Source organism: Salvelinus namaycush, chromosome 3, assembly GCF_016432855.1.
Source record: "Salvelinus namaycush isolate Seneca chromosome 3, SaNama_1.0, whole genome shotgun sequence".
Classification (NCBI taxonomy): Eukaryota; Metazoa; Chordata; class Actinopteri; order Salmoniformes; family Salmonidae; genus Salvelinus; species Salvelinus namaycush.
The window spans coordinates 36,079,045-36,093,909 of NC_052309.1; the positions used below are offsets into that span (position 1 = coordinate 36,079,045).

At 43.4% G+C, this 14,865-nt stretch overlaps 1 protein-coding gene across 3 annotated transcripts in view; it reads right to left on the reverse strand.

Annotated features, from left to right (window-relative positions):
• LOC120030931 (dual specificity tyrosine-phosphorylation-regulated kinase 1A-like) overlaps window positions 1–11,106 on the reverse strand; it is a 58,250-nt gene extending 47,144 nt beyond the window's left edge. The window contains exon 1 of one of the 3 annotated variants that reach the window (XM_038976438.1): window positions 10,608–11,106. The gene's annotated coding sequence lies outside the window, so the exon portion shown is untranslated. The remainder of the gene's footprint in view (window positions 1–10,607) is intronic. The other 2 variants (XM_038976447.1, XM_038976455.1) reach the window with 2 other exon arrangements.
• Window positions 11,107–14,865: the final 3,759 nt, after the last annotated feature.

Below are 14,865 nucleotides of genomic sequence, written 5' to 3' on the forward strand. Positions count from 1 at the left end.
TATGCGGCGGGCCAGAATTACATCCCACCCGAACAGGCAGAAATTCCAGACGTTTTTTTCTCTCCAAACAGCTCTTACACAAAAAGGGCAGTATCATAATTTCAATGTTATTATTTCGACCTCAGTGTGGAAATATTAGGGCTGTCTCCGACAAAAATGTTCAGTGTATTTTTCCATATGGAGACACCCCATATGTGTTTAAATAAAATCAACTAAATGCACTGAGCTTGTCTGATGCTTTAAGCGCACTGTTTGATCAAACAAAACAAAAATGACTGAAGGGGGAGCCATAGATCAAGATAACCAGAATAAAAAAACCTGTACCCAACCCGACCATCCTGCTGGCCTTTGCAGATTCTGCCGTTACGCTCCCAAAGTTGCCGGTAATGGGCTACAACCTTTAAGTGGAATGCCAATTTATCTTACAATGTTTACCAATCTGCGTGTCAGTTATGGTTTCCAAATGCACATTTTTGTGGAACAGTTTAATTAAAATAATGTATTCGTACCTCAAAATCATTATCATGTGGTTAATCAAAATTCGATCTAAATGGAAATTATACAAATTTTTATACAAAACTTCTATTGCCATTGCCAACTATGTAAAAATAGCCTACACAAAGCCAACAAATATGAACATTGCAGCCTTCAGGTAGAAAATATCCTGATAAAAATATCCTATGAATCACATTGGCTACACATGGTCGGTCTGCAACGAACTTGAAACATTGTATAAACTATCAACTGGGTCCGGCCCTAAATTTGCGCTGGCAAACTTGCAACATTGCATAAAATATTCTTGGCCCTCAAGAGTTTCCTGCATCAGTGGGCTCCAGAAGTTATGGGAATTCATTAAATGTATTACTGGTGATACATTACATATACAAAATTATGTGGACACCCCTTCAAATTAGTCAATTCGGCTATTTCAGCCAAACCTGTTTTGGCTAAGGTGTACAAAATCTAGCAGGTGTATGAAATTGAGCACACAGGCATGCAATCTCCATAGACAAACATTGGCAGTAGAATTGCCATACTGAAGAGCTCAGTCATAGGATGCCACCTTTCCAACAAGTTGGTTCGTCAAATATCTGCCCTGCAAGGGCTGCCCCGGTCAACTGTAAGTGCTGTTATTGTGAAGTGGACATGTCTAGGAGCAACACCGGATCAGCCGCGAAGTGCTAGGCCACACAAGCTAGCAGAACGAGACCGCCGAGTGCTGAAGCGCGTAAAAATAATCTGTCCTTGGTTGCAATACTCACTACCGAGTTCCAAACTGCCTCTGGAACCAACGTCAGCACAATAACTGTTTGTCGGGAGCTTCATTAAATGGGTTTCCAAGGCCCGAGCAGCTGCACAAAGCTAGGACAATACAGAAATGGTTTGTTGAGATCGGTGTGGAAGAACATGACTGGCATGCACAGAGCCCTGACCTCAACACCATCGAACACCTTTGGAATGAATTGGAACACCAGCTGCGAGGCAGGCCTAATCGCCAAACATCCGTGCCCAACCTCACTAATGTTCTTGTGACTGAATGAAAGCAAGTCCCCGCAGCAATGTTCAACATCTAGTGGAAACTTGTCCCAGAAGAGTAGAGGCTGTTTTAGCAGCAAAAGGGGGCACCAACTCCATATTAATGCCCATGATTTTGGAATGAGATGTTCGACGAGCAGGTGTTCACATACATATACACTACGTGACCAAAAGTACCGGGCAATTGATAGACACTAACAATCAAAGGGCAAACAATTCACACAATGAAATTATGAAACAATGAATGCACACAAATTGGCGGGAGAGAGCGCATTCTGGAGAGAGACGTGCGTTGTGCATCTTAGCCACACTTCCCTTCTTCTTCTTGGACTGTGCCATCCCTGCGGCCTCCGCAATGGATTAGTTCACTGACACAGGTGCAAATCAGACAGGTGTCTCGTGTGGCATAAACAATATATATTTGCTACTGCTCGACAAAAGAAAAAGAAAATCACTCGACCAACAGCCGATCAACCAAACAATCGATCAGTCGACAAAATGGGGTCAGCCCTAGGAAACATCATAAAAAAATGGAAAAACAAGTTAACTGCACTGCCCCTTTAACCAGGCAAACCTAAATAGTAGGCTGGTGACTGGTGGTTACCGGGAAGCAAGAGTGTCGCTTGCTCCATGTATAACCTATGTTTGGAACTGGAGCGGAGCCTGCCTGTCCAAACTCATCGTTTGGTTCGCCGCTGCGCACCAGCTGATGTAGACTGTGGAAGGCTGGGCAAAATGACCTAAATATCATATCTTATTTTTTTTCAAACTGATGGGCGATTGACAATTTTATATATATACACTGCTCAAAAAAATAAAGGGAACACTTAAACAACACAATGTAACTCCAAGTCAATCACACTTCTGTGAAATCAAACTGTCCACTTAGGAAGCAACACTGATTGACAATAAATTTCACATGCTGTTGTGCAAATGGAATAGACAAAAGGTGGAAATTATAGGCAATTAGTAAGACACCCCCAAAAAAGGAGTGATTCTGCAGGTGGTGACCACAGACCACTTCTCAGTTCCTATGCTTCCTGGCTGATGTTTTGGTCACTTTTGAATGCTGGCGGTGCTCTCACTCTAGTGGTAGCATGAGACGGAGTCTACAACCCACACAAGTGGCTCAGGTAGTGCAGTTCATCCAGGATGGCACATCAATGCGAGCTGTGGCAAAAAGGTTTGCTGTGTCTGTCAGCGTAGTGTCCAGAGCATGGAGGCGCTACCAGGAGACAGGCCAGTACATCAGGAGACGTGGAGGAGGCCGTAGGAGGGCAACAACCCAGCAGCAGGACCGCTACCTCCGCCTTTGTGCAAGGAGGTGCACTGCCAGCGCCCTGCAAAATGACCTCCAGCAGGCCACAAATGTGCATGTGTCTGCTCAAACGGTCAGAAACAGACTCCATGAGGGTGGTATGAGGGCCCGACGTCCACAGGTGGGGGTTGTGCTTACAGCCCAACACCGTGCAGGACGTTTGGCATTTGCCAGAGAACACCAAGATTGGCAAATTCGCCACTGGCGCCCTGTGCTCTTCACAGATGAAAGCAGGTTCACACTGAGCACATGAGCACATGTGACAGACGTGACAGAGTCTGGAGACGCCGTGGAGAATGTTCTGCTGCCTGCAACATCCTCCAGCATGACCGGTTTGGCGATGGGTCAGTCATGGTGTGGGGTGGCATTTCTTTGTGGGGCCGCACAGCCCTCCATGTGCTCGCCAGAGGTAGCCTGACTGCCATTAGGTACCGAGATGAGATCCTCAGACCCCTTGTGAGACCATGTGTCATTTGTGGCCTGCTGGAGGTCATTTTGCAGGGCTCTGGCAGTGCACCTCCTTGCACAAAGGCGGAGGTAGCGGTCCTGCTGCTGGGTTGTTGCCCTCCTACGGCCTCCTCCACGTCTCCTGATGTACTGGCCTGTCTCCTGGTAGCGCCTCCATGCTCTGGACACTACGCTGACAGACACAGCAAACCTTTTTGCCACAGCTCGCATTGATGTGCCATCCTGGATGAACTGCACTACCTGAGCCACTTGTGTGGGTTGTAGACTCCGTCTCATGCTACCACTAGAGTGAGAGCACCGCCAGCATTCAAAAGTGACCAAAACATCAGCCAGGAAGCATAGGAACTGAGAAGTGGTCTGTGGTCACCACCTGCAGAATCACTCCTTTTTTGGGGGTGTCTTGCTAATTGCCTATAATTTCCACCTTTTGTCTATTCCATTTGCACAACAGCATGTGAAATTTATTGTCAATCAGTGTTGCTTCCTAAGTGGACAGTTTGATTTCACAGAAGTGTGATTGACTTGGAGTTACATTGTGTTGTTTAAGTGTTCCCTTTATTTTTTTGAGCAGTGTATATACACACACCCCGATTTTTTTACATCTATTTTTTTACATCTATTTTTTAAGGTAAAATACACTGCATTTCAAAGAGTCAGCTATAATCTTGTGAAGTTATACCTAGGCTAAATAAGCCTTCCACAACCCACTAAATAAGACCCACTAATAATTCAATTATTTAATCAAAATAGTTTAACCTGCTTTTTTTTTTTTTAAATAATCACTTATCTGGCTTTTAAGTTTGTCCATGAAAATGCCCTTTTTGTTACAAATTTAACTAGAACCATGCATAATGCACATTCACATATAATGACTAACTCTTGTAGCAGGCATTAGGCTATAGAAAATTAACACAGGTCTCACCAACATTCTCTCAAGCCCATGTGCTAGTGATTAGGCAGCTAATTTTTGATCTATTTGCTAGCTAACAAGGTTAAACAGTTGAATTGTTATGATCCACACTCTTCTATATCCAAACCATTTTTTTTTTGTTATAGAGCAACATTCAAGCTGACATCAATCGATCGGGACCCTGTGCCCAAGAAAGTGAAGGTACCCTATCTAAATGACTACCGTCACGTAGCACTCACGTCGGTAGCCCTGAAGTGCTTTGAAAGGCTGGTCATGGCTCACTTCAACACCATCATCCCAGAAACTCTAGACCAGATCTAAAGATGACGCAATCTCAATCGCACTCCACACTGCCCTTTCCCACATGGACAAAAGGAACACCTGTGAGAATGTTGTTCATTAACTACAGCTCAGCGTTCAACACCATAGTGCCCACAAAGCTCATCACTAAGCTAAGGACCCTGGGATGAAACACCGCCCTCTGCAAATGGATACTGGACTTCCTGACGGGCCGCCCCCCGGTGGTAAGGGTAGGCAACAACACATCTGCCACACTGATCCTCAACACGGGGGCCCCTCAGGGGTGCGTGCTTAGTCCCCTCCTGTACTCCCTGTTCACCAACGACGGAGTGGCCAAGCAGGACTCCAACACCATCATTAAGTTTACTGATGACCCAACAATGGTAGGCCTGCTCACCGACAACAATGACACAGCCTATAGAGAGGAGGTCAGAGACCTGTCAGTCCAATGCCAGGACAACAACCTCTCCCTCAACGTGAGCAAGACAAAGGAGCTGATCGTGGACTACAGAAAAATGAGGGCCGACTACGCCCCCATTCACAGACGGGGCTGTAGTGGAGCGGGTCGAGAGCTTCAGGTTCCTTGGTGTCCACATCACTAACAAACTATCACGGTCCAAACACACCAAGACAGCCGTGAAGAGGGCACGACAACGCCTTTTCCTCCTCAGGAGACTGAAAAGAAATTGGCATGGGTCCCCAGATCCTCAAAAAGTTCTACAGCTGCACCATCAAGAGCATCCTGACCGGTTGCATCACCGCCTGCTATGTCAACTGCTCGCCATGCGACCGTAAGGCGCTACAGAGGGTAGTGCGTACGCCCCAGTACATCACTGGGGCCAAGCGTCCTGCTATCCAGGAACTATATACTAGGCGGTATCAGAGGAAGACCCCCCAAAAAATGTACACTGCTGCTACTCACCGTTTATTATCTATGCATAGTCATTTCTCTCAACTAACGTGTACCCCCGCACATTGACTCAGTACCGGTTACCCCTGTATATTGCCTCATTATTTTATTGTGTTACTTTTTATTTTATACTTTAGTTTATTTAGTAAATATTTTCTTAACTCTATTTATTGAACTGCATTGTTGGTTAAGGGGTTGGGGTTGTAAGTAAGCATTTCACGGTAAGGGCTACACCTGTTAGCATGTGACAAATAACATTTGATCACTACACACGATAGGCGGATGTTCTTGCTGTTCAATTGCCGTTTACCGCGGCCCATCTGTAAGCCCTTAATCCACTTCCCCAGAGTCAGATGAACTCGTAAATATCATTTTTTATGTCCCTGCGTGGTTTGAAGGAAAATGCTAACTAGCGCAATTGCTAACTAGCGTAAGCACGACTAGAAGTCTAGCATGCTAGTAGATACCCACAGACTTCCAGTCATTGCCCTAACGCTAGTTAGGATTGGCTCACTAAACTTCCTCTAACTTCCTTCATACTGTACACAGAGACATAAAAATGGTTTCCACAAGTTCCTTTGACACTGGGGAAGTAGATAAAGGGCATTGGCAAAATCCCGAAGTATCCCTTTAATTGTAAGGTACTTCATTGTTGATGCAGAAATTATTTTTATAGAGATAAAACGGCTGCATTGGACCTTTTAAGTTTTTGTGCTGACAACCATTGTGCTACGTTTTTGCCCATTGAAGACATTTTACATTTACATTTTTGTCATTTAGCAGACGCTCTTATCCAGAGCGACTTACAGTAGAGTGCATACATTTTTATTACATTTTACATACTGAGACAAGGATATCCCTACCGGCCAAACCCTCCCTAACCCGGACGACGCTATGCCAATTGTGCGTCGCCCCACGGACCTCCCGGTTGCGGCCGGCTGCGACAGAGCCTGGGCGCGAACCCAGCCCAGCCTGGGCGCGAACCCAGAGACTGGTGGCGCAGCCTAGACCACTGCGCCACCCGGGAGGTCCATTCAAGACCATTCAAGAAGCCTACAAAAGTTCAAAAACTACAAGGCTACTTTCCATGTTACTTTCAAAGCGTATTCTACTGTAAAAATAGACATTCCATCACAGAGATAGACAATGAATCTCAACCGATTATGATAGACACACGGTTCTCATTAATGTTGAATATATTCATGTTCATTAGATACATTTGTGTTGAAAATAGCTGTTTTTACATTCAGTTTTTTTATTTTCTAAAAACAGTCAAATATGAACCGTCATAGAAATTACTGGCAGGAATCTTAAAATACAGATGACCGTGTAATCACTTGTTGAGGAGTTTGCTGCTGTGATTAAAGTCAAAGGCATAGAGAACACAAATGCTTATTGTAAAGTACACTCAGCATGGACGTTTTCTATAAGTAGCCTAAATAAAGAATGTGTCCCTGAGGTAATTCTGTTTCCAAGGAATCAACCATGTCATGACTGAAGCAGAAGCCCCTTTCAATTAGGGATGCACGATATATCGGTGAGCATATCAGAATCAGACGATATTAGCTAAAAATGCCAACTTCGGCCCGATGTCTAGTTTAACGCCGATGTGCAAAACCGATGTCAAAGCTGACGTGCATACCTATATAACTTAAGTAGATGACGTAATGACGCCACGAAAAATACAGCGCTACACAGAACAAACTCAGAAAAATACTAAGCGCACATTTGCAACAACTAAACAAGTTCAAGTTGAGCAGTCATTTCAAAGAGTAAGAAAATTTCAGCGAGACAACTGAAAGGCAAAATCCATTAATGCCAAGATAATGGAATCCATTGCCCTTGACAATCAACCGTCCTCTGTCGTGGATGATGTTGGCTTTCGCTGACTGGTCGAGCCCCGATACACACTATTTTTCAGATTTGCCCTACCTGTTACACAGTATTGTTCAAACGTACATCTATGAGCTACTTGCTATGGGCGTCACTGCTGACATTTGGACCAGCGATGTCAGCCCCATGCGCATGCGAAGTCTGACAACACAGTGGGTCGACGAGGATTTCGTACTGATGAAAGCCGTATTACATGCTCAGGAATGTGCTGGTTCTCATACTGCTGCTGCCATTTCAATGGCATTTGAGAACATGTTTGAAACATGGACACACTCCTAGCGCCATTCAAACAACTGACACGAGAAATAAGCTAATCAACTGTGTCTGCAGCAGACGTGATACTCTCTGTCATGGCATTGAAACGCCTGCTCAACAAAACTGCCGACACAGGCCGTGGGGTTAAACCTTACAAAAGTACTCAAGGCTGTGAACAAGCGATTCGGTGGCATTCTCTTTGAGCCTCTTTACTGTGTCACCACCATGCTCAATGCTAGGTACCAATACCACTACTTCGATGTAGAGAAGAAACAGGGTTTACGTGAAATGTTACATACACAGCTGGACATACAGCTGGACATACACAGATTAAAACGGACACAGTGACATTGCGCACCGAGGAAGAGAGGCCACGGACAGACAGAACTGAAACTTCACTGCTTGACATGTATAATGAAATCGTGGTTGAGAATAAAACGACTGAACAAATGAACAACGAAACAGCACAGCAAGTGAAAGAAATAGGTTGTGATTATGTTTTACTGGTAATGGGGACATACGTAAATGCCAACAAAATAACTTTTTGGTCAGTGTGGTGTGGTGTGTGGTGTGGAACCTTTATTTAACTAGGCAAGTCAGTTAAGAACAAATTCTTATTTACAATGACGGCCTACCCCAGCCAAACCCGGACGACGCTGGGCAATTGCGCGCTGCCCTATGGGACTCCCAATCACGGCCGGATGTGATACAGACTGGATTCGAACCAGGGACTGTAGTGACATCTCTTGCACTGAGATGCAGTGCCTTAGACCGCTGTGTCCGTGTGTGTGTTGGTTAACTATTTAACTGTACTAGAATGCTTAAAAGGGCGCTAAAATATTGGTTATCGGTATCGTTTTTTGGGCAAGGAAAATATTGGATATCGGTATCGCCCAAAAATGTAATATCGGTGCATCCCTACTTTCAATACAATTAGGCTTAGCCTATAGCGCCACAAGATAACACTGATTGACCCACCAGACAGACTTCAAACTAAGGCCAACTTGAGATCTATCCATACCATTCGCAAACTTTACTATAGAAAAGGTGCTTTGCTATTGCTGTGCATGACTCTTATAGCTGTTATAGTAGGCCTAAGTTAGCAACTCCCTGATTCAACCATGTGGTTGATATGATATTATGTACTAAGAGACCAAGAGAGTGACTATGAACTGAAAACTTCTCCTGGTGAGCAGGTGCTACTACATAACAATGATCAGTTGACTGTAAATGTAAAATATGGACCTTATCCAATACTTTTGAAGAGGAGGAACTTATTCAACAAGTTACATTGTCCTAAAACCGTTTCATTTCTGAATTGATCAACAACAAAAAGCCATCAAGCTCTCTACAAAAACTCAGTTATTTAACCCATCAAAAACATAGTAGTGCCTGCTGTGTATGAATTTCATTCACAAAGTCATGGGTACTTGCATGACAGCAGAGGCGGTCTACCTCATGTGAGTTCTCAAATTAATAAGTTTAGTTTCCCCCACTGAACTTGATGCTTCAGTCAGTGAATACTTTTGTCAACAAGTGTATCATGTACTGTGATCTGGAACTTAGATTCAACTGTTCGTGTCAGCTACAAAATTCCTTATTCAATTTCAATTTGTAAATAACCAAGTCAGTGGCTAAGATCAGCCCAACTGAACCATGACCATGATTACACTAGGGGCAACATGTTAGCTAGCGAACTCCATCACCAGACAAACTAGGTCACCGTGAGCATATTAGCATTAGTTAGCTAGAATTAATGTGTTGAAGTGGATAAGCTCCCCATCCTTATGACTAGCTGTTAGCTGACTATCAATCAATGCTCGCATCTCTTTGGAAACTGATGACTTGTCAAGTTAGCAGGTGTTTGCTAGCTGGAAGGCAACATATGATTGGTATTGCCTCTATTGAACCCAGCTGCCTGAGGTGGAGTTACTCTTTTTAGCCAGCTTACCCTATCAATCATGTTACTAAAGTTACAAGATCATCAACACAACGTGGACCTGCTAATGTTAGCTAGCTAACGTTAACCAAGTTGGTATGATGCACTAACAAACAGTAGAGAAGCAGTAGGTAGCTAGTAGCCTCTGCCAAGTCCCCAACAACCGGATGTTCCGGTTTTCAGGGGAAATTAAAAGAGAGCCTGTGACGCGAGTTCCGCTTTTTTAAGTTTTGAAGGCAACACTCCATCCTAACTCCTCCACATTTACTGGATTGGTTGAACAGTACAGAAGAGAACCTCCCCCGACAGTTTTTTTTCTTCTTGTCAAGACCAGTATTTAGGGGGATCTAGTTTCAGGCGTGTATTTTACCCCTGCTACGTTAGCCAGCTAACGTTATGTTTTCATTGCTACTACTAGCAACGTTGCTATGTTTTTACACTCTACTATCTATGTAGCTAAAGTCAGCTAGGTAACTAGCAAACTAACGTTACTTACCCAACTAACGGTATGACCTAACTAGTTAATCTAATCTAGCTTGCTAAAACAGCAAAGGGCCAGCTAGCAAGCAACACTGCCTTCCACTGAATTACATTAAATGCAAGATGCTACTGTAGGTAACTAAGTTTTCATATCTATCCATGTTAGCCAGTTGCATTGAATAAACGTTAGCTAGATTGCTAACCTAACGTTACTGGAATGGAGTAAGGCTAGGGTTCTAACTAACGTGAAGTTAACTGTGGCAAGAGAAAGTTAGCTAACAACTACACCAACATGGCCTAAGCAGTTACAGTAGCAAGTTACCGTTAAACTTAGCAATGTTATTAACGATTCATATTGTTAACTAGGCCTGATGTTACGCGTTACTACTCGTCATCGTATTGTCAATATGTGGGTGCACGTTTTTCCCACCAAAAAGAAGAAACATTATAGAACGTTGAATGGTCAGGTCATTACCAGCTAACGTTAGCTAGCTAGCTAGTTTGTGTGTGTGAGCCCATTAGACCATTACAATGGTAACGTTAGCACTGTGACTGGCTAGTATGGCTAGCTACAGTTAGAACGACAGTACAAACTTACCTTTGTCGCTGCCTGTCAGTCTTCCTATTCCAGAAAAATATCCTCATTTACAATCCCCAATGCCTTACGGCGAATTATTGAATACAGTCTCTTCTCCATGGAGCCCCCCCAGATTGCCCAACGTACAACCCTCACTCCTCTGAGTAGATGTCAATTCTGTTTCCAAATCAACAGCGCCTCTCCGTCAACTCGCCACCACCGTCAACAGCAGAAACTTACTGTATTCGATCTGACCATAGAGAAACCAACATTTCGATGTAGGCATGTACACCATTAGCTGGTCGATACTTCCATTTCAGCGAGAGTAGCGTTGCTTCCAAAGCATTTTTTTTTAATACGGAAAAAACTTGAAGACCCTGTTTTCTTGAAGAAAGCTTTTTTTGTAAATGTCACAAAATGGCGCGCGTTCCAAACCTGCGCAGCGTACCGGTCCGGCGGAAGACCATAGAAACTACAGTAAACCAATGTACTCAGTAAGCGCCGTTGTAGCACATCTACCAACCCCTTTCATTATAATAACCAATTTCTGCCTGGGCATAAGTTTCAATGTACATGTCATTGTTATGATCAGTGCATATACTATTCTGGGAGGAAGGTACATTTTTGGGGGAAAAACGAAAGTGGCTAACAAAATGGAGGCTGAATAAGAACGTTACCATGACGACTGTCTATCAAACGAAGAAGTTCCCGTATGGACCAATGACGCAGAAAAAGACCTTGCAGTTGTCATAGAAACTGCCAATCAAAATGTTTGAAAGGGGGCGGGTCATAGGAGTGATTGTGGGAGCTAAACCAGAGATACTCCTTTCGCTATTCTCTCTGGCTAAACTCCTTGACGCGAGAAAGTGTTCGGTTGGGCCACCACCGAACGGGTGAAACAACACCTGGGACATCATTCATTACCTTACCAACAATGCTGAGTGTACAAAAACTAGATTGGCTGTCTGACCCTTCTTTTTACGGTCTATGGTCTAACACTATGGGGAGTCAGTCAACAGGGGAACCGCTGCAGCCTGGTCTCATAGCATTTTGTATTATTCTGTACGTAAATCCAAACACTATAAAGTATCATACAGTAAATGTATGTGTCTTCAGTAACGGTGGCGTGGGCAAAATCACAGAGAAAGCCAAGCCAAGAAGAAAAAAAAAATCATATTACAACCTGTGTTGTGATAATTGCATTGTTTGCTCTATAATCCTGTTAGTTCATGTGCCTTGACACCGTGATATATAGGCCTAAAGCCGGGACAATAAGAAGAATAAAGAATACATTTAACCACACATTTGTTTCATTACAAAACCGGAGATCAACATCTGTCCTATGAAATCCACAAAACATATTGCATGTAACAAACAGTTACAGTTGAAGTCAGAAGTTTACATACACCTTAGCCAAGTACATTTAAACTCAGTTTTTCACAATTCCTGACATTCAATCCCAGTAGAAATTCCCTGTCTTAGGTCAGTTAGGATCACCACTTTATTTTAAGAATGTGAAATGTCAGAATAATAGTACAGAGAATGATTTCTTTCAGCTTTTATTTCTTTCATCACATTCCCAGTGGGTCAGAAGTTTACATACACTCAATTAGTATTTGGTAGCATTGCCTTTAAATTGTTTAACTTGGGTCAAACGTTTCGGGTAGCCTTCCACAAGCTTCCCAAAATAAGTTGGGTGAATTCTGGCCCATTCCTCCTGACAGAGCTGGTGTAACGGAGTCAGGTTTGTAGGCCTCCATTCTCGCACATGCTTTTTCAGGTCTCCCCACAAATTTTCTATAGGACTGAGGTCAGGGCTTTGTGATGGCCACTCCAATACCTTGACTTTGTTGTCCTAAAGCCATTTTGCCACAACTTTGGAAGTATGCTTGGGGTCATTGTCCATTTGGAAGACCCATTTGCGACCAAGCTTTAACTTCCTGACTAATGCAGATGTTGCTTCAATATATCCACATCATTTTCTTTCCTCATGATGCCATCTATTTTGTGAAGTGCACCAGTCCCTCCTGCAGCAAAGCACCCCCACAACATGATGCTGCCACCCCCGTGCTTCACGGTTGGGATGGTGTTCCTCGGCTTGCAAGCCTCCCCCTTTTTCCACCAAACATAACGATGGTCATTATGGCCAAACAGTTATATTTTTGTTTCATCAGACCAGAGGGCATTTCTCCAAAAAGTACGATCTTTGTCCCCATATGCAGTTGCAAACCGTAGTCTGGCTTTTTTTATGGTGGTTTTTGAACAGTGGCTTCTTCCTTGCTGAGCTGCCTTTCAGGTTGTCGATATAAGACTCGTTTTACTGTGGATATAGATACTTTTGTACCCGTTTCCTCCAGCATCTTCACAATGTCCTTTACTGTTGTTCTGGGATTGATTTGCACTTCTCGCACCAAAGTACGTTCATTTCTAGGAGACAGAGCGTGTCTCCTTCCTCAGTGGTATGACGGCTGCATGGTCCCATGGTGTTTATACTTGCGTACTATTGTTTGTACAGATGAACGTGGTACCTTCAGGTGTTTGGAAATTGCTCCCAAGGATGAACCAGACTTGTGGAGGTCTACAATTTTTTCTGAGGTCTTGGCTGATTTCTTCAGATTTTCCTAGGATGTCAAGCAAAGAGGCACTGAGTTTGAAGGTAGGCCTTGAAATACATTCACAGGTACACCTCCAATTGACTCAAATTATGTCAATTAGCCTATCAGAAGCTTCTAAAGCCATTACATAATTTTCTGGAATTTTCCAAGCTATTTAAAGGCACAGTCAACTTAGTGAATGTAAACTTCTGATCCACTGTGAATTATAAGTGAAATAATCTGTCTGTAAACAATTGTTGGAAAAATTACTTGTGTCATGCACAAAATAGATATCCTAACCGACTTGCCAAAACTATAGTTTGTTCACAAGAAATTTGTGGAGTGGTTGAAAAACGAGTTTTAATGACTCCAACCTAAGTGTATGTAAACTTCCGACTTCAACTGTATATGACCTACAGTATGCTCAAGCAAGGTAATGTTTCTGTCATTTTCGGACTACTACAACTATTGATTTAGAACCTTGGAGAATTACCACAATTCGCAAAGAAAACAGGAGCATTCGGAGGGTACTCAGACCCCTTGTCTTTTTTCTCACATTTTTTACGTTACAGCCTTATTCTAAAAAAAAAAATTATTTTTATTCCCCTCATCAATCTATACACAATTCCCCAACAGGTTTTTAGATTTTTTGGTAAATAATAACAAAAAAGAAAAATAGAAATCACATTTATATAACTATTCAGACCCTTTACTCAGTACTTTGTTTAAGCCCCTTTGCCAGCGATTACAGCCTCGATTCATCTTGGGTATGACGCTACAAGCTTGGCACACCTGTATTTGGGGAGTTTCTCCCATTCTTCTCTGCAGATCCTCTAAAGCTCTGGCAGGTTGGATGGGGAGCGTCGCTGAACAGCTATTTTCAGGTCTAGATCAGGTTCAAGTCCGGGATCTGGCTGGGCCACTCAAGGTCATTCAGAGACTTGTCCCAAAGTCACTCCTGCGTTGTCTTGGCAATGTGCTTAGGGTCGTTGTCCTGTTGGAAGGAGAACCTTCGCCTAAGTCTAAGGTCCTGAGCACTGCAGAGATGGTTGTCCTTCTGGAAGGTTCTCCCATCTCCACAGAGAAACTCTGTCAGAGTGACCATCGGGTTCTTGGTCACCACCCTGACCAAGGCCCTTCTCCTCCGATTGCTCAGTTTGGCCGGGCGGCCAGCTGTAGTAAGAGTCATGGTGGTTCCAAACATATTACATTTAAGAATGATGGAGGCCACTGTGTTCTTGGGGACCTTCAATGCTGCAGACATTTTTCGGTACCCTTCGCCAGATCTGTGCCTCGACACAATTCTGTTTCGGAGCTCTTGATAATTCCTTTGACCTCATGGCTTGGTTTTTGCTCTGACATGCACTGTCAACTGTGGGACCTTAGATAGACAGGTGTGTGCCTTTCCAAATCATGTCCAATCAATTGAATTTACCACAGGTGGACTCCAATCAATGAACACTGAATACTGATGTAAATAAGGTATTTCTGTTTTTTATTTTTAATAGATTTGCAAAAATGTCTAAAAGCCTGTTTTCGCTTTGTCATTATGGGGTATTGTGTGTAGATTGATGAGGAACATCTTTAATGTAACAAAATGTGGAACTATAAGTGCTGTTATTGTGAAGTGGAAATGTCTATGTCTGAGGCTCAGCCTCAGAGTGGTAGGCCACACAAGCTCGCAG